Source organism: Hibiscus syriacus, unplaced genomic scaffold (assembly GCF_006381635.1).
Source record: "Hibiscus syriacus cultivar Baekdansim isolate YM2019G1 unplaced genomic scaffold, ASM638163v2 tig00110890_pilon, whole genome shotgun sequence".
NCBI classification, from domain to species: domain Eukaryota; kingdom Viridiplantae; phylum Streptophyta; class Magnoliopsida; order Malvales; family Malvaceae; genus Hibiscus; species Hibiscus syriacus.
This window is the reverse complement of record NW_024062900.1, coordinates 7,949,197-7,972,521: the sequence shown is the minus strand read 5'-3', so window position 1 is coordinate 7,972,521 and position 23,325 is coordinate 7,949,197. Positions and strand designations below refer to the sequence as shown.

The 23,325-nt window shown below is 34.8% G+C and overlaps 1 pseudogene; it reads left to right on the top strand.

The window, feature by feature from the left end:
- Nucleotides 1-414: 414 nt before the first annotated feature.
- LOC120144684 lies at nt 415-5,500 on the top strand (annotated as a pseudogene).
- Nucleotides 5,501-23,325: the final 17,825 nt, after the last annotated feature.

Sequence of the window (23,325 nt, the reverse complement as noted above, 5' to 3'; positions counted from 1 at the left end):
TTTTCGTAATGAGTTTCCTTGTCTGGGTTTTCTTTCATTTGAATTTTATTTTTTCTCTGTCATCCATTAGATATTTGTACGAAAATACTGTTACCCTTTTTCTTATTTGTGTGATTCTTCTGATAATTCTCTTTAGATTTTAATTGGTTTAATGTTGACACTCCTTTTTATAAATTTGGTGTTTCATGTGGAAAAAAGTTGAAAAAGAAGAAGAAGAAGATTTGATTCTCAATAAACGGTTTTAGATTATTGGTGAGGAAATTGCAGATGGTTCAGAAGAATTTGAAAAGGACATTGTCCTGGGAATCCCATGATTGCATCATGGCGACCCCGATTGTTTTAAGGCATGATAGGAACATCATATTTAACGAGGTCTAGCTATTCAAAACAAAAAGGGACTATTGAGGAGAGATTATGGGCTGCATGTTCTCTCAAGAACCCCAAGGTGAGAATGCCGATGAGAAAGACAATGAGAAAGACGGGGAGAAAAAGAACAATGATGCAAACGGTGAGAAGGGCGATGGTTCAAATGCAGAAGGTGACAAGGAAGGAGTTTCCGGTGGATGGCCGTCATGGTTGGCTTCAGTTGCAGGGGAAGCCGTTGCCGGATGGCTCCCTCGGAAGTCGGAATCGTTTGAGAAGTTAGAAAAAGTAATTTGTCCTCCTTAAAGTTTTCTTTCACATGTCTCTCTATTATCATTTCCATTTTTGCTTGACTTCCATTCGGTTCTTATATGGTTACATTGGATTAATTCAACTATCTAGAGAACCTATGTATATAGTTAGTTAAATGACTTAATGATGATCAAAATCCCACCATCTTTTCGCCGTGGAATTTGGTGCACATTGAGGCTGTGATGTAAACGTCATACTTACTTATGAGAACATTTAGTTCATGCTTCCTTTGGCTTGCCTGTACATTCATCTTCATATTTGAATTTATGAATACGAGTTGCGTAATACATAACAGATGATAATACATATTAATTTTTCATAGGGTCCAGGCATTGAATTGGAATACTAATTCTCTTTAAAAGTGCTAAATATGTTGAAGGGGTGGGGAAAATCTTTGGTGCAATGTTAGAAGTCACATTTGCAGCTAATTTTTGGTACTGATCACTACAGTCTACAGATGAGAATCATTAATCATTCATGAATTCATGTTGTTAAATATCCTGAGGAATTTCTATATGTTGGTGGATGCATACTGAAATGGTCATTCAAATTTAATTTGTCTTTCTGTTGTTGTTTCCAGTTTAAGAGCAATAATTGACATATTACAAGAGCTTCATTCTTGCTTATTAGCTGGTGAATGCAAAGGATGAATTGCAGTAACTGTGGGTAGGGTATGGCATTTGATGCGGTTTAATGACATCGGTTTTTTAAGTAGTTGTTGTTATATGTCTTAGACCATCTTTATTTCTGCAAATTTTTTAGATTGTGTCATGTATTGCTGTCAAAGAACCTAGTTTGCTAAAAATGTTTATCATCAAAATGTTAAACTAGCTGGGGCTTAGCATGATTTTTTTGCCCATACTGACATAGTAAGTTCCATATGCAGATTGAACAAGGAACTTATATCAGTGTATACAAGGCCCGTGACCTAGAAACTGACAAAATTGTCGCCATGAAGAAGGTTTGGTTTATTAATATGGAACCACTTAGTGTTTGTTTTACGGCTAGGTAAATCATCATCTTACGGAAGCTTGACCATCCAAATGTTATGAAGCTTGAGTGTATAGTCACTTCAAGGATGTCTAGCAGCTTGTATCTTGTTTTTGAGTACATGGAGCATGACCTTGCTGGGCTTGCAGCAACTCCTGGTATCACTTTAACTGAACCACAGGTACTTGCCTCTCCATTTATTATTTATTTTAGATAATAATATCTTGTTTTAAATGGTTTATCTTTAACTTGAAGTATTCCGGAATATGGTTTATGAAACTTAAATATTCATAGTTTCTATTTCCTTTCCCTCCTCTTTAATTTTCTACATTTCAAGCAATGCCAAAACAATGGTAATTTGATGGACAGTTCAATATGCAAGTGCTACATCCATACACTTCACATATATAGATAAAGTAACCTTCTGATTCTCATTACAACTTCTTTCTTGTCATTTTCTTATAATGCTAATACAATATCATATGCTATAAATGTGGTTGGTCTAATAAGAGATATATCTGATTTTTCGGTAGATTAAATGTTTCATGCAACAATTGTTTCGTGGCGTTGAACATTGCCATACCCAGGGTGTCCTGCATAGAGACCTCAAGGGCTCAAACCTTCTGATTAATGACAATGGAATTCTTAAGATTGCAGATTTTGGTCTGGGTACAACTTTTCAGATATCAAAAGCTGCCTCTAACAAGTCGAGTCGTAACTCTTTAGTTTAGGGAACCTGAGCTTTTGCTTGGGGAAACTGAATATGGAGTTGCTATAGATTTGTGGAGTGCTGGTTGTATCCTTGCTGAATTATTTTTTGGGAAACCCATTATGCCGGGAAGAGCTGAGGTAGCCTCTCTTTTGTGTTTCGGGATATGAATGCGTTTTGATTTTGCATATCATTTCCAAATGCACTTTCATTTTAGTTTTTGTCTATTCTGTAAAGTAATCCGTATACATCAGCCTGCCTATTAAATTCTTGATATGAATATTTCAGATTGAATTTCAAAAGCCTATTCGCAAGTACTTTATTGATTGAAAGCATTTATATTCTGCAATAAACTTATTCAATATATGGATTTTGAAAATGTTTTCCCACAAGAAAATGGAAAAAAACCCGACAGCCAATAAGTTATTGAAGACTTTTTTTCTTTGTCTGTGGTTTCCATTTTATTCTTAATCTGTTTGGATTTTGTCCTAGAACATGATGATAGATAAGGTTATTGAGTACATTATTGCATAATGAAAACTTTTCATCGCTACAATCCATGCTCATTTTGGGGGCATTCACTTCGTTAGGTCTTTAGCTAATGAAATATTGCACCAAATGAAGAGAAAAGACTAGCTAGTTTGATGAGATTAAGGCTGAGTTATTAAAGTGTGTTTATCCAAGTTATTAGTAGTTTCTTTAGCTGAATTAACTCCCTTAAAAGATTGATATTTGTATCCATAATTTTCCATGTTTCTTTGGCGATAGATTTTATATTTATTTCCAGGTGGAGCAAATGCATAAGATCTTTATGCTCTGTGGTTCACCCTCGGAGGAGTATTGGCAGAAAACAGAACTTTCCCATGCAACTAGCTTTAAACCCCAGCAACCTTACCAGCGCTGACTTGATGAGACGTTCAAAAACTTCCCTCAGTCTGCCTTGTCTCTTGTTGATAAACTCCTTTCAATGGAACCGGAATATCGAGGATATTCTGATTCAGTACTTAGCGGTGAGGTATTCAGACATCCATATATATATATATATATGCCTTTTTATGGCTGTTTGATATTTATTTCCAAATCCATTTTTTATTAATATTCTCTCCTCGTTAATTCTTCACAACAGAGCCTTTAACCTGTGATCCGTCGGATGTACATGCAAAGAATTAGATGTCAATCTTCGTTGTGAGGAAGCAAGAAGGTACGCTTGTTGTGGCCCATTTTGTTGCTTCTCTTTGAAAGCTTTCTCCATTTATGAAACCTGTGCATACTCAAATGCAGGACATATAAAATGATGAGTAACCGTGATAGAAAATGCGGATTTTGAACGAAATTTTCTTTAGAAAAAAAAATCCAAGACAAATAATTTCAATTACTTTTGCCTCATGTGTCACTGAGACTGTTTGTTTGATTAAATTTTTGTAGGTTGGAAATTGAAATGCTTAGTAGTATAAGAAAGCAGCCCAAATAAAGGAAAATATATTTTACTTGCTAACTTATTATATATTCATTCTTTTTATAACTTTCTTTTCTATGTTCATTACGTTTTACTTGTATCTTGTTTATGTGTTTCGTGTACTGCAAATTTTAATCCCATTGTCATAACTCTATATAGTCTTATAATGTATATATCCAATGCTGATGGATTGCTATTAATGAAAAAAATGTGAATCATGAGATAGATCTTCCATGTAGGGAAACCTTTTTTCCCCTTTTATTTTTTTGTTCTCCCATGTAACATTAGAAAAAGAGCAGAGGCTGTAAAGAATCGAGGAGCTGAAACTATTAGAAGCGGGTCAATGGATTTTAAGGGTGTTCGAACACCAGAATTCATTGCGCAAGGACAGTCAAAAACAAGGATCGCTCGTATTGAGAGTGGTGCCGCTGGCTTCTGGATTGATCCACACAAGGTGGCATTGCAGAATGGTTTATCTCAATACACTTCAATGATCCACCCTAGTGCTGCAGCAACATGGAATAAGGCAGGTCCTACACTGAAAGAATCAATAATGCCTCAGGAAACTAAAGCTTCTGATAGAAAAGAGGATAAAACATCTAACAATGATCACGTTTCAGTAAGTAACCGACTCTTTCTACCTGCATTTCCTTATTCTTAAATATTTTTTCCCATTATCATCACCATCATAGTTTGGTCAGTTCATCATAATCATCATTACAAATATTGAACTCGATATGGAACTCAATACATGAATTCACTGGCTATAATTACGCTAATGTAAATATTACATGTTTATATGGTTTTCGTGAACTAGGCATGTCAAGTTTCGATTTTCAGATAGAAATATCTGACACACACGCACACAGAGTTTTATGGTCTTTTAGCAGAACTAGTCCTAGCGTACTTAGAGACTATCACTGATGTCTTTGCAACAAATGGCTCAGCATCACTTGCACAAGAAATTTGCAAACTTTAATCTGTAAATATCAATAAATTGTATTTTGGCCAATACTTTTGATTGTGAGACAGACTGCAGATTATCAGGTTACACAGTTGTCATTGTTCTTTTAATCCCTGTTTCAGTTCATAAAGCTGTTTAAATTGTGCCTGTTGCATAAATTATACATTATTAGTATCTACCGTGTTACCTCTATCTGATATGATCATCTATATATTTGTTTCTTCTTTTTCTCTGCTTTCATCCCTACTACCAGGGATTATGTGTATGGTGTCTTCTTATGTTTTCTGCTGTGTAAACAAATTCTTAAATATGTCAAAATCTGAACCAGAATATGATGCGTTTAACATTTTGTGTTCATTGAATTGCTGTCGTGTTTATTAGAAGTGTTATATTCATAATGTATTTTATATCATGTCCAAAATTACCGAATCTAGTTCGTTGTTTGCTAATGCATTTCCTCTAGTATATATTCAAAATTTTCTCAACTATTCCTTGGCTGTGTTATTGCAGAGTTTTGTAACAAGGAAAAACATGTTCCACTGCTCTGGACCACTGATGCCTCCTGGGGGAAACATTGATGATATACTTAAAGAGCATGAGAAACAAATGAAGCAGGCCGTACGTAAAGCACGCCTCGAGAAAGTCTGAACTAATAGAAGTTGCAACATTCTCAGCGGAGAGGATATTCAGACAATCTTTCTTAAAATGATTTGCTAGTTGCTTCCTTGTGGGAAGCTTGCCGGTTGCTTCCTTGAGATAGGCTTGCTCCAAGTCCAAGCATGTCTAACTGTTATAACAGCCAAATCCAAAGTGCAACCCTCGTAAGCTTATTTCGTTTCATAGCCGACAAAAAGGTGAGATTCCTTGGAATATCTAAAAAGAGAGCATATAATTGAGGCATCTTTTTTGCCTTCTCTGGAACATGTTATCTGATGCAATGTTGCGCGGTGAACGGATGCCACGCGGAAGGAACGAACAAGTGAAAACGGTTTAAATGTTTGTGTTGACATTTCTTGGCGACGAGCTGATTATGGTACTGTAAATACACCAGGTAAAAGGTAGCTGAATAGAATATCCAATATTAATAACTATATAATGATTTCAACATTGTAAACCAAGTCAGAAACATGAGAATATTGAATCACTAGTTATCAATATACTGTTTGTTGAGTAATATTTAGCATGACACATAATAAGCTATATCATCATCAACGGCTTCCACAACTTGTGTCCCTTTTCGCTTTTGGGAACATATTCTTAGACAAAATGGTTAATCCGAGGCATAAAATAATAATAATAAACAAATATCTATTACATAATCGAACAAAGCAAAATAAATAAAGAATTAAATTAGAGGAATGAGATTGGTTATTCATATGTAGACATGAAATCGAGGATGAGCGGAGTTAGATAAATAGCAGAGAAGGTTTTGTAATGGATGTAATTTTAAACTAAGTGACATAACTTATTATTAATAAGTCTTTTCACCAAGTGAAACCATTTATCATAAAGTGCATCAATTTTATTCAATTAATTCATAATTTTCCAACAATCCCCCATATAAATAAAATTGATAATTTCAAACTGACTCGATATGGTTATAGATTATATGTTCGATATTTGCATAAAATAGGTAGGCGCCCCCTTGTGAACCTTCCCTTGTGAAAATATGTTTACCTTATTGGCTGTCCAGTAGACGTGATGTCCTTGAATTGTCTTGCCGTTTGTGTAAGCGATGACATAGCTCACACAAATATCTCCCTGACACGAAATTGGTTCTCATGGTTATGTCCATATAGTCGTGGAAATCATCTAGTTTTGTAAGAGCTTAGAGAACTATGCCCCAATAGTCTCATTGAAGTTGTTCCACTTCACTCTCACATAAGTTATTTATGTTGTTCTGGTCACCGAGACACATAGTGGGTCATTAAAAGCATTGCTTAACCTTATCCATATTTTAGTCATTGTTTTCATAATAGGAATGGAATTGGGATAAGAACCCCCACAGCGACCACACAAGGTCTATGCAAGTAGGTTGTCCCATTGAATTTAGATCTTGGGATCCCAGTCAACTAAGTTGGGTTTTCCTTCACATAGCGCCTTAAATATTCACGGGCTTTAGTTTCATTCCTTTCGATGTTTTATCAACTTGATCTTAACTTAACTCTTTGGATAGCGGATCCACAATGTTATCTTTTGATCTTACAAAATCAATGAATATATTTCTTAATTTGAGATCAGTTGTCTAATGATATTGTGCCGATAACACATAACATACATTACAATATATTCTCTACCAATTCTTTCTTTGTTATGACAATATATGTATATTTTGGACATATACTTTAGCCATTGAAGAGTATGCTTAAAATTATTTATAGCCATTACTTTAGTAAGACATCCCTACACTTTCAAGTACTTTTGTAACACTCTCAGACCAATGCGAGTGACCCGATCTGAGGTGTCATATTAGGGCCATCGGAGCGACCCACAATAAAAATCCAGGAAAAATTAAAATTTCTGTTAAAATAAGTAAAATCATAAAATAATTTATAATTAAAAATACAAGTTCAGAAAACCATTCATATATCACAAACAGAATTAAAATCATACAACTTTCAGACTCAGTATAAAAATTAAATGTGACCTATATAGCCCCTAATTACCCTTGTACCGTACTCTTCAACCACAGTTAAAGGAACTCCCAAAAATGAAGTTGATAGTGGCACTGGATCGATTCTTTTAACCTGAAATAGAGAGTAAAAGAGTGAGCTTTGGGAAGCTCAGTAATATAGAACTATCAAGTGATGCTGAAGGACACGCAGCTAAATGGAAAAACATAAATTTTCCTTGTTAATTCATATGTCTATAGGTTTTCGGGATGAGTTGAGGTTCCATTGATATTTCTCCAAGTAAAAGACATGAAAATTTTAGTTCAGATGAAACATTGAGAGGACCAGGTTTCAAGAGATCAGAATAGGATGTCTAGTATGTTCTAACAAAACAGAGTAATGTATATATATCCTTTAAAAAAGTTAGTAGTTTAAAAATATTTTAAAACCACAGTAATACCCTCAAATCGAACACCATTATGTATTTTCCCCATAACTACATCCATAAGAACTTACCCTAAGTACACAACAGAGGAGCCACCCTAAAGGAATACCTTGTTACCTATTAGGCCTACCCAAGGGTCTCCTCAAGTCCGTAAGGAATTACCAACTTGATCAGAGTTGAACGTCCATACTCCAGAATCCTACCCATACATTATCAAGTAGAAATCAAATTTAACAGTAAATTGTAATATTAGGATCGTGATCTACTAAAATCTCGTAAGAGTACAATGAAATAAATCACATAACTGCCCTCCACCCTTACACCATATGCAGTCCCATAATTTACCCATGGGAGAGCCTTGGTGCCTTAAAGCTTACCCAAGGTCACCTTAGGTCTGTAAAGAATTACTAGCTTCATCAGAGCTGAACCTCCATACTCTAGCCTACCCAGATAATGTCTCAATAAAAACAATTCAAGTAGTAACCAGTAGAATCCCATGATCCATAAATCAGGAACGATTATATTTTTCAGTGAAAATAGGTAATCGGAGTACACAAATCATGTAGTCATAGTTCATTAACATTAAATCAAAACATCAGTAAATCTGTAATTTTGGAAAATCACGTTTTAAAATAGGTAAAAGAATTATATGCCACATAGGGAACACACTAGATGATCCAATTATTCTTCGGAGGTACTTGGTATCTATTAGGTAGGGAGCCATGAAACTTTTGTAATTTAATAGGATTTCATAATCAATATCCCTTTAAAAAGGGGTTTTGATAGCTAACAGATTCATCAGTTATTCGAAAAGTGATTTATCAAGATCATATAGTATTCAGATATTTTTCGAAGGCATTAAGTAATCGAAAAAGTATTCAGAATCTTTTACATCAGAGTTACTTGAGGTTTCAAGTATGATAGGAGTGATTCCATTATTCAGGAAATCAGAGGCATTTTGGATATTTGGTTCTTGGATAATTCTTAGTAATTTATTCTAATAAGGGTGAAACAATGATTCATGATAATTAAGATTTATTTCTATTTATCAGGATATCGAGTAAACTTGAACTGAACAAATCTTAGCACTGTGATAAATGCATACCAGTCAAACTGATGCACTTTTAGGATATTCACACTTTAATACTGACATCACTAGCCGAACTGATCATCTTCAAAATCATCGTTGAATAGATCTTAGGAAGACGATCATGTATTCTCTCCCCAATACTGATTGCACTAGTTGAACGAACCTCTTTTATAATCAATATAGACTCGATCATCACATGATGAACCAATATTTCGTTGGTTTTTAATTTATTCATGAATTGCAACAATCCACTTATTTTAAGTCGTTAGAAAAATGGGCCTCTTCAATAGTCGAGGTTAATTCGACCATCTTAGACTTCAAGGTAGTCTGGTTCCTTTAGAGTTCAAGGTATTTTGGTTCTTTGAACATTGAAGGTTATTTTAGTTATTTCGCAGCTCGATGACATTTCGGTAATTCTGATAAATCCAAACATATGTACATTTTCTGGTAATTTGGTCAGATATATCCAGTCAGCGTTGCTTTTAGGGATAATATTGATCTTTTTGTAGTGCAATGGTATTTTGGTCAAATTACAATTCAAGGGTATTTCCATCATTTCCTTTCGTCCAGTCTTTCCATTTAATTAAATTTTTCCGAATAATTCAAACTTAAATAGTACTTCCAATATTTTAGTCTTTAGATGCTTGCTGATAATAAACAATTATAGGAGTATAAGTTAAGCTTAGGGTATCGATACTTCGATATTATCTAATGAGATCTTTAGGAAGTACCGATACCTAAAGAGCGGTATCAGTACTGGTTGAAGAGGTATCGATACCAAGTGTCTAGTATCGATACCATTATCAAGTTATAATTACATAATGTAAAAATGGTATCAGTACCTAGGGGAGTATCGATACCATAGGGGTAGTATCGATACTATAGTAAGAGTACCGATACTATTAAGCTTGAAATGCTAAATTGAATAGTTCTTTCAGCTTATATTATATTATTTAGTTATAAATGATTCGAACTCCTATATTCATATAAGTCGTATATTCGTGTATATATCGATCGAAAACAAGTTCAAGACGATTTGAAGCTACAAGAATGTGCAAGAGTCATAAGTGTTTGTATTGACTAGTGAGGCTCAGGTGAGTGCATATGATTATAGTATATGATTATATGGAAATTAGACTTGCGATGAGTCTATTTCCATGTTTTGATTGTATGAACGCATGAAAATAAGTATAGTTGGTAGTTGTATTATGTGAATATGTATTATTATGTTCTTTGCTATTTGGCATGATTTGTGTAATGATGTGACTATGTGATATAAGTTACGTGATCATAAACTATGTAATTAACAATGACTTAAGTAATAAAAAGAGGAAGTGGTATAAGCTATGTGGTATAAATATAAGTGATTATATGGACATGTAATATAGGTTAGGTAATGAGGATCTATGTGTCTATATGTCTATATAAGAACAATATATAAACCATGTAATAGGAATTACGTAGCTATGTGTTACCGACTTAAGTAATTATGTGAATATATGACAGGTGATTATGAACCTTATGAAATGTTCTAAGTTTAATGGAATTATATGACATATATTATATTGTATGATAATGATTTTGGTGAATATATGATAACAAGGTATAAGTTATATGAATTAGATCTATGTGAACTGATAAAATGGGCTTATGTGATTAAGTGAATACTGAAATAAGTTAAGTAGCATTGATATATATGATAATAAAATGAGAATCGGATATAAGCTAGAAAATACTGGGATAAGTAATTATACTAACATCTAATATTAATTGTATAGTAATTATACAGGAAACCATATGAGAATACATGTTTAGGTAATAAAATATGTGAAGCTGAACTAAGTGAATATATGAAACTAGTATAAACTTTATATTATATAGATGATTATGGAAATCTGTAAGATAAGCTATATTGTATTGATATACGGATTATATTAAAATATGTATAAGAGTACTTGCTTAAATTATATGGGTTGAAAGGTGATCATAAGAGAATAAAGAATAAGTTATATGATATAAGTTAGGTGATTACATGTATGTATTAATATATCTTGCTTGCATTACATGTTATATGAGATGAAGTTATGTGATATATGTTATAAGACAATGATCTAAGTGACTACATGAAAATATTACATGAACCATATGATATATGTTATGAGATATGACCCATGTGACTACATGTGAAATGATATAAGTTATGTGATGATTTGTGCGACTATGTGAATATGTGACAAGAATAGATGATAATGCCCATGTTATGTGATATGAGACCTAGGGGTATAGTTGGCATACCAAGAGTCGAGGGTTCTATGTGGTCCTCCGGGACAATTATGTGGCATTTCGGTGCAAAACTATATGGAACTTCAGTGTAAACCTATATGGTCCTTCGGGACAACTATGCGGCACTTCGATGCGAATTACGAGTTGTGGTGACAGTATATATACACAACCTTAATGTACTCACATATCTTTAGTTCTCACAAGTGTACTATGGGAAAATAAAAGACATGACATAAGAAGTCTTTGGTGATATTATGTGTATAGTTGTGTGAAATGTATGATATGATGTGTATAAATATTAAGAAAAAGAGTAGATGATAAGATGGATTAAGGATAATAATATTGATAATTATAAGAAGGTGAATGATTATATTGATGAGATATGTGTAGGTATGTATTTGCTACATGAAATAGTACATGCTTTTGTATGATATTATGATATGAAATGAGGTTAATGATGATAATGATGAGATATGAGTATGTATACATTTGATTATATGAATATTCTATGGTTTTGTGTGATATCATAGTATGAAGTGTTCATGCATTGTTAAGTATATAGAGTTTCCATTATATGTTTAAATGCCTCGCTAAGTCATTGACTTAGCGTGTGAATATTTCACATGTAGGTTTCGAGAAGATTAAGGAGCAAAGAGAGTTAAGACAAGTTAACTTCTCCTTTCCGAAGATCAGATCAGAAAAGAATATTGAATTGTATGTAGTTTGTTATAATGAAGTAGTTGGCATGTAAATAAAGATTTGAACAAGATTTGCTCTGATTGGTTTTGTAAAATTGTATTATTGTAATTAATGTAAATTATTCAGTTTTGTTTTCAATATGAACTGGAAATTTAGTTGTTTTGTAAAAGTAAATGTTTTGAAAAGTCAATGTGACACCTCAGATTCGTATCTGGGTAGGGTACGAGTTGGGGGTGTTACAATACAAATGGTATTAGATTATTACCTCGATTTAAGAGCTATATTGATCACCCTCAAACTTTAATTTCATGTCTCATAATGTCTCGGATACATAGAAAACAAATTTACGTCAGAAACTGAACTTAATTGAAAAAAATTGAATATGAAGATAAAACACTAAAAAATGGCTTAATGAGTGCAAATTTGGCAAAACGGAGTTTAGAATCAAACTCAGGAATTCAAAAAATGTAAAATATGACTTTTTAAAATTTTTGCCTTTTCGGTCAAAGTCAACAATCAAAGTCAATGGTCAATGTCAATGGTTTGACTCTGTCGAATTAATTCAAACGAGTTGACTTGGACCAGTTGACTCGGTCTGGGGTCAAATAGAGTCGATTCAGACCGGGTTGGGCCGGTTCGGTCCACCTAGACTGTTTCTAGAAGAACCTAGAGCCGAGGATGAGTCCCACATGCGTACGATGGCGCGTAGCGGCGTGTGAAAACGATGACGGGCTCTGGGCGGTCGGTCGATTACTCCATGAGCACCTAAACACTATATACAATCCATAATTACAGTAAAATCAGCCAATCATCACAGAAAATTAAAATAAAACAATAAAAAATGAACCAAACTCATCCAACGATAGTGAGAGGAGCCATCTCTTGGGTTTTGGTAGTAGCGGAGCAGGGAACTCGATGGGAAGGGTGGTGAGATGAGACGGTAGCTGGATTGATCAGAATCGAAGGAAATCTGATGCGATAGAAGTTATTTCGTCACACGTCTAAGCTCCAATTTGCAACGAACAACGACTTTTATGATGAAATGAGGGTCGGGTTTTAGTGGCAAGGTGCCGACGGTGTAGGTCATGGTGACCGGGAGATGATAAAATCGGTAACAACGAGTAATGAGGAAGGTTAATAATTTTGGGGTTTTCATCTGCTCGATCGGGGTTATTTTATTTAACTAAAAAATGGACAATATTAGGGTTGAGTCCCTCAGTTATAATCAAGGCTACACAAAAACCCTCATACATTCAAAATCAAGCAGTTTAGTCCCCAACATTTTCCCTTGTTACGAATTTAATTCGATATTTTAAATTAATTAAATCTAGCCCCTAAATTAGGGTATGACAAATTATATAAAGGTTTTTTACCTTTCCATAATTCATATGGAGTCTTATCCATTTTCTTGTAGGGCATCTTATTTAAAAGGAATTACCTGATAAAACAACTCCCCCTACATGTCATGTGACAACCTAGAATATCACCATTTCATTTAAGATAATTCTCTTGCTTTGTATTCATGGCCCATTACCATCCATAATTCTTTTAGTCGTCTTATGGATATTATACACTTCATATAATGTACCTAAGAATCCATTCAAGATGTGATTCCAACATAGGAAGTCAGAATGCTTCCAAGCTTTAACAACATTGAATGTGATAATAACATTTACCACATCCTCTCTAATAATAGGAAGATCATCATGCACATATATGATCATATTCAACATGGTCCAATGTAACATCCATCGTTGTCATGTTTTGAAATTCTATCCATAGAATTTAATATGCTTCTCATTATGAATCAATCATCGATATCGTTGAATTTTATTCGAAGTCTAGAAAATTCTTTCCATATCACAATTTAAGTGAATTGATTGGATTTATCGAATGTTTCATTTAAACCACAAACAAGAATTCGTAATTATTCCAACAATAAATTGAATATTAATTCAATTTATTTTACCATCCGATTTTGTTAAACAACAATGTTGTTACTTTCAAAAGATTTCAATTTTAAAAAATAAATCGAATAAATTCTTTTTGGATAGAAGAATTCAAATCATGAAACAAATCTTTTGTTCGCAACATATCACAATTTTGTTTTGGTACCATGTTAACCACAACAATTAATTTCTATTAAACGACGGGAATTTAGTAAAACTAAAACCCGAAACATAAATTCACAATCAACACCATTTTGTTGAAACTATTAAATGCAAGGTTTTAATAAAGTTAAAACCCGAAAAAAATAGAAAGCCTAACACAATTACGTGTATATCATTAATTTTGATGCCTTGTTCTATAGCACCAAAGTTTCACTTTTCCATTTTCTAATTTTAGAGATTGAAAATTTATTCTTTGTTGATTTCAAAGGTAGGTAATCCGTAGTTCATTGTTACGATAACAATAAGATCAAAGGTCTTGTATAGGAGAGACACAAATTAAGTGATCTGCAATTCATTATACCATGCAAACTAAAAATTTCCAAAAGAGTAAATAAATAATATTCGAAGGTACGTGGCACCTTCCATCATTCCATTACATGCACCAATGTACCACTTGAAGATTTGACCAAGAAAAACATAAAATTAAACACTCCCACCAATTTTGAATTGTAGTTTTAAAAAAATTCACCACATACCATAATTCCCCACTGGTTCGTTCGTTATCCATGGTATGTTTGACTTACTTTAAAATGTAAGTATGTTTCGGATTAAAAGAATAAATAATCCATCTTAAGATTGTTAGAGAAAATGATTAATCTGATACATAAAATAATAATAATACTAATAATAAATAAATATTTATTATATAATCAAACAAAGAAAAATAAATAATTAATTAAAATAAAGGAATGATATTGTTGCTCATATGTAGACATGAAATCGAGGATGAGAGAATTAGATAAATAGAAGAGAAAGTTTTGATGAGCCCTGTATGAATAGTTTCCTTAAGACATATTTGTCCTCTCCTTGGTGCTTTGAGTAATTATAGACTTCGGTCTCCATGGATACAACAACAAACCAACACAATAGTAAGCACAACCGTAGTAATCAATCGAACACAATATTGCCTTTTTCTATCACCGAAAAGAACGAATTTCGAATAAACTTTCTAAGTGTTTTCCTATTCCAACATTTTAACCTTGCTTTATGTAACTTGTGTGATATAAACTCGATTATCTGTTTCGAGTCATATAAGTTATTGCCCGATCGTGATTCTAGTAAGAAACTCTACAGTGCTTGAAATGATTTTGAAAGTGCAAAATTAACGTTGTGAATATGAGATAAAAAAATAAAGAATGAAATTGAAAAGGATGTGGATGAATTTGAAGTGGTTTGCAAATGAAAGAAGTGTAGTGGCGATAACGATTGAATGGATGTAATGAAAATGGGGAAGGATGGTTGTAGTTAGCGAGGAGGATGATAGAAATTCGAAGGATGGATTGTGACCCGTTAGCTATATATAGCTAAGAACCAACAATATATTATGATGGAATCGAGGTGGAATAGGATGGAACGTGACCCACTAGCTATAGGTGAGCCAGGAACCAACGTTATAATAAAATGAAATCGAGGAAGTCTTCAAGACTGACAAGAAACTGATAGAGTTCTAATCCAAGAACTAAAATGAAAGCAACCTTTCAAAGAGTTTATTATGCAAAATGTTCTAAGTACAAATGCAATGGAGGTACCTATTTGTAGTGTTGATAGGCATCATATGAAGAGTTTTTAAAATTAAAATAAAAAAATCACCTAAATGCAATTGAATTCAATTAAATGACTTTTCATTCTTCTTATCCTTTGATGGCTAACCATGTAGATTGAAAATGGATGAATTAAACTTTAATTTGAGAAAATTCTAGCCTTAAATTCGTCCAAAAAGGAGGGGTGACTCTTGGGCTGCCTTGCTTTGCTTGCAAATGAAAGAAAAGAGGTTAAATGAAGTCATAGGATGAATGTGGACATTCTACATGTCCAAATCAGCTTGTCTCTTCAAATTCCTTGATGATTTCATCACATAATTTGGTGATTAAATGAAATAAAATTATCCTTCATTACGTTACAAGTGAATAGCCTTCATTACTTTACAAGTGAATAGCTTTCAAAAGATGATAATAAGGTTTTGAATGCATGGTTTGAATGCTTATTATTGTATGTCTTCTTGCTAGAACGTGGAAAGCCTTCAAAGAATGATAAATAAGCCTTGAATAGGTGAATTATGAAGGATTGAATGCATTGTTACTCCAAGAATATAAACAACCCTTGGTTTAAATGATTAAGTCAACCTTGAATTGGATGATTAAATCAGCCTTGAATGCTTTGAATTAGGTGAATAAAGATGGCATTAAATGGCTTGTCTCTTGGTAGAAGATAAAAGGACTCTTCCTTGGCTCAAACTCATGCAAATCATCCTTGTATAAAATTCCCGTAATGAAAATTCCAGCCTGCACTGTCTTCAGTAAATCGATCATATCTCAAGCTCCCGATATCGGATTGAGATGAGTCAAAAGGAATTGGAAAGCTAAGAGATAGAGGAATAATTTTCAATTGATTTTTGGACTCAAACACATCTGTATTGCATCCAAAATTAGAAGATATTCTGACTAATATTCTTGCAACTGCTGAGACTGTTCAGCTTCCCTCTTGCATCTAGACACAAAATTAATAAATGTTTAAGCTTGAATAAAATTTTAAAAAACATGTTATGTGTCGAAACGGTCCTTATAGCTTTTTTAGGGCTATAGAGGGGATCGATCCAACTTAATCTTGGAAACGGTTGGTGTCGAGACGTTTCTCTACCCTAGCGACGGAGAGTTCAAATAGTACACCTCGAACTGTGTAACTAGTCTCGAAAAAATAAGTGTTTATCCTCCATGAATTAGATTAAACACCAAATTGTAGAGTCGCCACCAATCTTTTATATGGTGAGATTGGTCACCAAAATTTCATATTATTTTAATAAAAATTCCTAAGAATAATATAAAATAATACAAATCGGGTCTGCTTTACCAGAAAAATGAGTTCGGGAGTCGGTTACGTATGAGAAAGAATTAGCATCCCCACAACGCCCAAAATTGATACCGATATTTATTAATTAGTGTCTTTGTAGTAAATGATAGATTTGCTCTTTTAATTTAAATTTACAAATGACTTAAATAAATTATTAACTAATAATATTAATAATCTCATTAAAATACTAATTATTAAGATTAAACAAGTTAAGTAATTTAGTAATCCTAATATAAAATATAAATATTTAATATTATAGTAATATTTAATAATTAAAATATAAAATATTAATATTAATTACTATAATTTTAAGTAATATTAAGTTACTAAACTAATAATGTAATTTACCCTAAGTTATTAAAAGGACCAAAATGTAAATTATTAAGATATTAAAGACTATATCTAATGTTTATCATAATATATATATATATATATATACGGTAGTGATCAAATTATAAATAAATAAAATTAAAGAACGAAATTATAATGCATGAAATATGCTTTTGATGAGTAATTTGCAAGGTTACAAAATTACAGGCACCCCAGGAATCATTTATCCATACCCGTATTTACGCTCAGGTCCCTTCCCAAAACGACGTCATTCGGGGAGGGATATAAATAGGCCGAATTAGGCCTAAAATTCCCAAATTTCTCATTTCTCTTCTCTGCTTCTCTCTCTTTAGAGAGAAGCTCTCACATCTCTCTAGAATTCCCTCGCCGGAGGGAATTCATCCCCGGCCGACCGCCATGCGCTGTCACCGATAGTCACTTCCGGCCACCACCCACGGTGGTCGGATTTTACCCAAACATACCAAAATGAAGCCCGTATTGTCCTAAAGCCGAATTCGTCGACTGTTTCTCCTAAAAAACCGTAAATCATTATAGATCTAAAATTTTATACCTTCGAAGTTGTCTTTTCTGGCGACGCTTGGGCTCTTCGACGGTAGAAAGGCTCCTATCTCTCTCTCTATTCCCTAATTTTTATGTGGATTGGTTGTTGCCTGGTTTGCGTACTATCTGTTGTGTGGTTCTCTTGCAAGTTTGCCCTATTTATAGGATTCTTTGGTACACCATTTTATCCAGTTAAACGAACGAACCCCGGTGAGTTACCGGAGCTACGGTGGTGACTCACCCTAAGAGTGGTGAGCTGTGCGGTGGAGTGGTTGGGTTCATTAAATGGACATAGATCTTGCAGATCCGGCGACGACGTGGATACTACTGGTTGGAGCGTTCATCGGCGGGGCATCATCATCTCTACGGCGGCGCCGAAATAGCCCTAGGACTGCAATGAGCACCCTAGGGTTTGGTTGGTTCACTGTAAACCGTTGGATTTTCTTCTGGATCAGACGGCTGGGATTCGTGCGGTGTTGGAACCTTGCATGGAAACCCTAGCTGAACATGGGTTCGCATCTGGGCCTATAGAGCTGTTCGGGTCAAATCCGGGTCTGCACCGGATCCAAGTCTGCTAGAATTTAATTGTAATCAGGCTTCAGGTTGTAACTTTGTGTTTGGGCCTTCGGGTTGTAATTTGGGCTTCAAATTTGGGCCTGTAAAATTGTAATAATTAATTATAATAATATTAATAATATAATAATAATATTAACATTATAACGAATGGGGACTCAGACAAAAACGACTATCGACTGGTGCCCCTCTTTGCTTACTTTTGTGTTAACAAGAATAAAGCAAAGATAGAAAGACAAGAAGTTCTCGTCCAATTGACTTCATATTTTGATAAAAATTTGTTCCACTACTCTTCTGTGGAGATCGAAATTTTGATATGATCTTACTTCACTACTCTTTTTGTGAAGGATGATTTGCGTTGCTTCACTACCCTTTTGTGAAGGCTTGATTTACATTGCTCCACTACTCTTTTGTGAAGGCTTGATTGACTTGAGAAGAATCTGTTTCACTACTCTTTCGTGAAGATCAGATTCGTAGTTGATTTGATTCCACTACTCTTCCGTGGAGATCGGATTGACTTGGAGAGAAATCGTTCCCACTACTCTTCCGTGGGTGCTATACTCATGCAATCTTTGGATATCCCTCTTTTAGGGATTTTGAGTTGACTATTACAATCTCGAGATTTGGACTTTCTACTTCTTTTTGGAAAACCTGCAAATGTGACATTATGTTTGCTATCATGCATTTTCAATGTCATGACCTTATTTATGACTAAAATGTGTGCAATAACAAAATTTTGGGGTATCTTTTCTTCGAACAAGGACCCTTTTTTTCTATCCATTCCTGACTTAGTCTCATCACAGATGCAACAATCATAATCATTTTGACCATCCATCTTGATCTTTTCTTTTAAACCTGAACTTGCTCTTATTCTTCTCGAATTCCACCAGTACAAATGACAATCATTCAATTGATAAAAAAATATTTTAATGTTTTATGTATCATGCCATAATAGGTTAAAATATTGTTAGTCTCATAATATCAATATTTTTCAAAGACTTTTTGTACAATAATACACCATGATTTTATGTACTTCAAATTAAACTACATGTTTTGAATCTTCAAATCAAGATATTTTGCCAAAAAGAAAAATATTTTTATTTATGCAAAGAATTTACATGGAAAACTTTTATTTGTAAAAGAGAAAGTAGGTGTCCTCAAACACCAATAGTATAAATGCTTTTGAATTGGCACACCGCAAAGTGACTTGAGTGCAGCTTCTGTTAAAAGGATCTTGAAATTATGATGAAGGTATGGAGTTCCTCCGCCTTTTTTTTTCTTGTTTCAATCTAGCCTGTGATAGATCCGTCTTGGTCTTTCCCTCGCGATTCTTCAAGATTTAGCACAATCTTCCTTGAGCTTTTAGAGGTAAGAAACTACTGTTTCAATCGACTTTTTTAGTTTTATTTTGCAGTGTTAAGGATTTGTGTTTCTGCAATGAACTGTAATTTTTGGTTATATTAGATACTTTGATTTAGATCTACTAACCATCGATTAAGTTTACTTCACCATCTTCTCCAGATAAGTTTTCCCCTCTTTTCTTCAATCTAGGGTTTTTGAACTCTTTTGAATTTGTGAAATTCAAAAAAAAAAAAATTCCAGATAAGTTTACCTCACCATCTTCTCCAGATAAGTTTACTCACTTCTCCGGATAAGTTTACCTCGTAATTTCATTTTTTTTAACATTTAAAGCAAACTATAACAGTATGTTATCATAATAGATATACGCAAAACAATTCCAAACAATAACTTACATTCTCTAATTTGTTTTTGTCTTTGTCTGCTGGGTTTTGAAATTGAGAACCTTTCATTATTTTCTCTTTTGAATTTCAACAATCAAAGTCAATTTGGGAACTCAGTTTTAAAAAAGTATTTGAGCATCTGGGTCGGTGTTTTTTCCTTGGGGACTTGAAGTGTGAGCATATATATTTTCATCTAATTTTCTCATTTTATTTGTTCTTTTTATTAACCTAAAATATTCATAATCATATTGTTGTTTTTGTTTTTAGTTTTTAGCTTGCATTTTTCGCTTTAAACGTGAATGCTGGTTTTTTTTTCTTCTGTAAAGTGTATGCAGTTTGAGATTTTTTTTTTTACGAACTGTAATTTTACTTTGATTCTGAATTTATAAATTTTACGAACTGTTGGTGGTTTAAAACTTAGTTTTGTAGTTACCTTTGTTTAAATCCGTTTGGTTACCCGTTTGGATTCCTCTTTCATAGTTCCTCATAGCTTCGGCTATAGATGATTACTTGAGGTCATGTCATTCTTTTAGATCTCATAGGGCGTATAGGGGGAGGGTTAGACAGAGTGGTGTCAAAGAGACTAGACTTAGAGTTTGTTCGTTGAATGTAGGCACATTAAATGCTAGGCTGCTGGAGCTGACCGACGTACTTAGTAATAGGAAAATAGATTTTGCATGTATTCAGGAGACTAGGTGGAAAGGGGCTCGAGCCAGAGAGTGTAATGGGTACAAGTTGTGGTATTCAGGCGTAGATAACGCTAGAAATAGGGTGGGTATCTTGGTATCCTCTAAGCTCAAGGAAAATGTAGTCGAAGTTTGTAGACATCGGGATAGGATCTTGATGATTAAGGTTATTATAGAAGAGGAAGTGGTGAATGTCCTTTCAGTGTACGCCCCACACGTTGGCCTAGGTGAGGGGGAGAAACGTTACTTCTGGGATCAGTTAGATGATGTACTTAGGAGCATTCCGGAGGACCAAATAGTTTTCATAGGGGGAGACTTCAATGGCCATATAGGTAGTGCAACCGACGGGTATGACGGTGTTCATGGGGGTTTCGGTTTTGGCAGTAGGAACGAGGAGGGGCGTTCGTTGCTTGATTTTGCTACTGCACACGATATGGTGGTCACTAACTCTTTCTTTAACAAGAGAGATGTGAACTTGATTACGTTCCATAGCGGGGGACATTGTACCCAAATCGACTACATCTTGGTTCAAAATCGGGATCGATGGGCTTGCATTGACTGTAAGGTGTTCCCTGAAGAGGCTTGTGCATCACAACACAAATTGTTGGTTTTGGTGTTTCGCGTACGCCATGGGAGGAGCACCCATAGGAGGGCTAAACTTGGTAAACCTAGGATCCTTTAGAAGAACTTACATGGAGCGACAGCTGATGACTTTAGGAGTAAGGTTTTGTCTAATACAGATTTTAGAACTACAAACTCAAATAATGCTGTTATGTTATGGAAAAATATGGCAAGTTCCATCAGAGAGGTGGGCAAAAACACCCTTGGGTTGTCGAAAGGGAAGGTCAAGGAGCATAAAGAATCGTGGTGGTGGAACGACGAAGTCCAAACTAAGGTGAAGACAAAGCAAACTTGCTTCAAGGAGTTTCTACAATGCAATGACGACGAAGAAAGATCGAGAGCTAAACAAATATACAAGGAAGCAAAGCGGGAAGCCAAGAAAACGGTGGCTAAAGCAAAGAAAAAGGCATATGAGGAAATGTACAAGAGATTAGACACCAAGGAAGGACAAAACGGCATCTTCAGACTTGCAAAATCCAGGGAGAATAGGAAAAAGGATCTAGGTAGCATTAGGTGTATTAAGGACAACAATGGTGTTCTTTTAGTGAAAGATCATGATATTAAGAGGGTTTGGGGTAGTTACTTCTTTGGCTTATTTAATGACGGTGCCTCCCCCTGTAGAGATAGTACCGTTGATGGGCCAGCCGACCATCATACTACGGCAAATGACTGCCCTACAAGTAGGATTGGGTTTGAGGAAGTCATAATGGCTCTTAGAAAGATAGGGAGGGACAAAGCTGTCGGTCCAGATCAAATTCCTATCACTGTGTGGTTGGCCCTAGGAGAAGAGGGAGTTAAGTGGTTGACCAATATCTTTAATATTATTTTAGAGACTGCCAAGATGCCAGAGGAGTGGAGAGAGTCTACGGTGATACTAATCTTTAAGATTAAAGGAGATCCCCAACGTTGTGGCAACTACAGAGGTATTAAACTACTCAGTCATACCATGAAGCTATGGGAAATGGTGATAGAGGCTAGGTTGAGACAAGTTACTAGGGTTTCGGAAAACCAATTTGGCTTTATGCCAGGCAGGTCTACTACGGAGGCGATTCATCTACTTCGACGGCTTATGGAGAAATATAGGGAAAAAAATAGAGATCTTCACATGGCGTTCATTGACCTTGAGAAGGCGTATGATAGCGTTCCCCGCGATACGATCTGGAAGACCTTGGAAACGAGACGGATCCCAACTGCTTATATCCGGGTGATTCGTGATATGTACTGTAGATCTACTGCATACGTCAGGACTATAGTTGGCGACACCGAGGCATTCCCGGTGGAAATCGGACTCCACCAAGGGTCGGCTCTTAGCCCTTACATCTTCGCCTTGATTATGGACGACATCTATTGTGCGACACCAGATGGTGTTCCATGGTGTATGCTTTTCGCTGACGACATTGCCCTAGTTGTTGAAACAAAAACTGAGCTGAATAGTAGACTGGCTACCTGGAAGACTGCTTTGGAAGAAAAATGTCTTAGGATCAATATTGAAAAGACAGAGTATTTATGTTCAAACTTCAGTGGGAACCAAAATGATGAAGATGTAGAAGTATGCATCGAAGGACACGTTCTCCCCTCAAAGGATTGTTTTAAGTACCTAGGGTCTATGATACATAAGGATGGGGGTGTAGATGATGACGTTACACACCGTATAAAGGTGGGATGGCTAAAGTGGAGGGCAGCTACTGGAGTTTTGTGTGACAAGAAGGTGCCTCAAAAACTTAAGGGAAAATTTTATAGAATGGCAATAAGACCAGCGCTGTTGTATGGATCAGAATGTTGGGCAATCAAGAAGGATCACGTAAGGAGGATGGAGGCCGCAGAAATGAGAATGCTTCGATGGGCATGTGGTAAGACTCTATGGGACATGA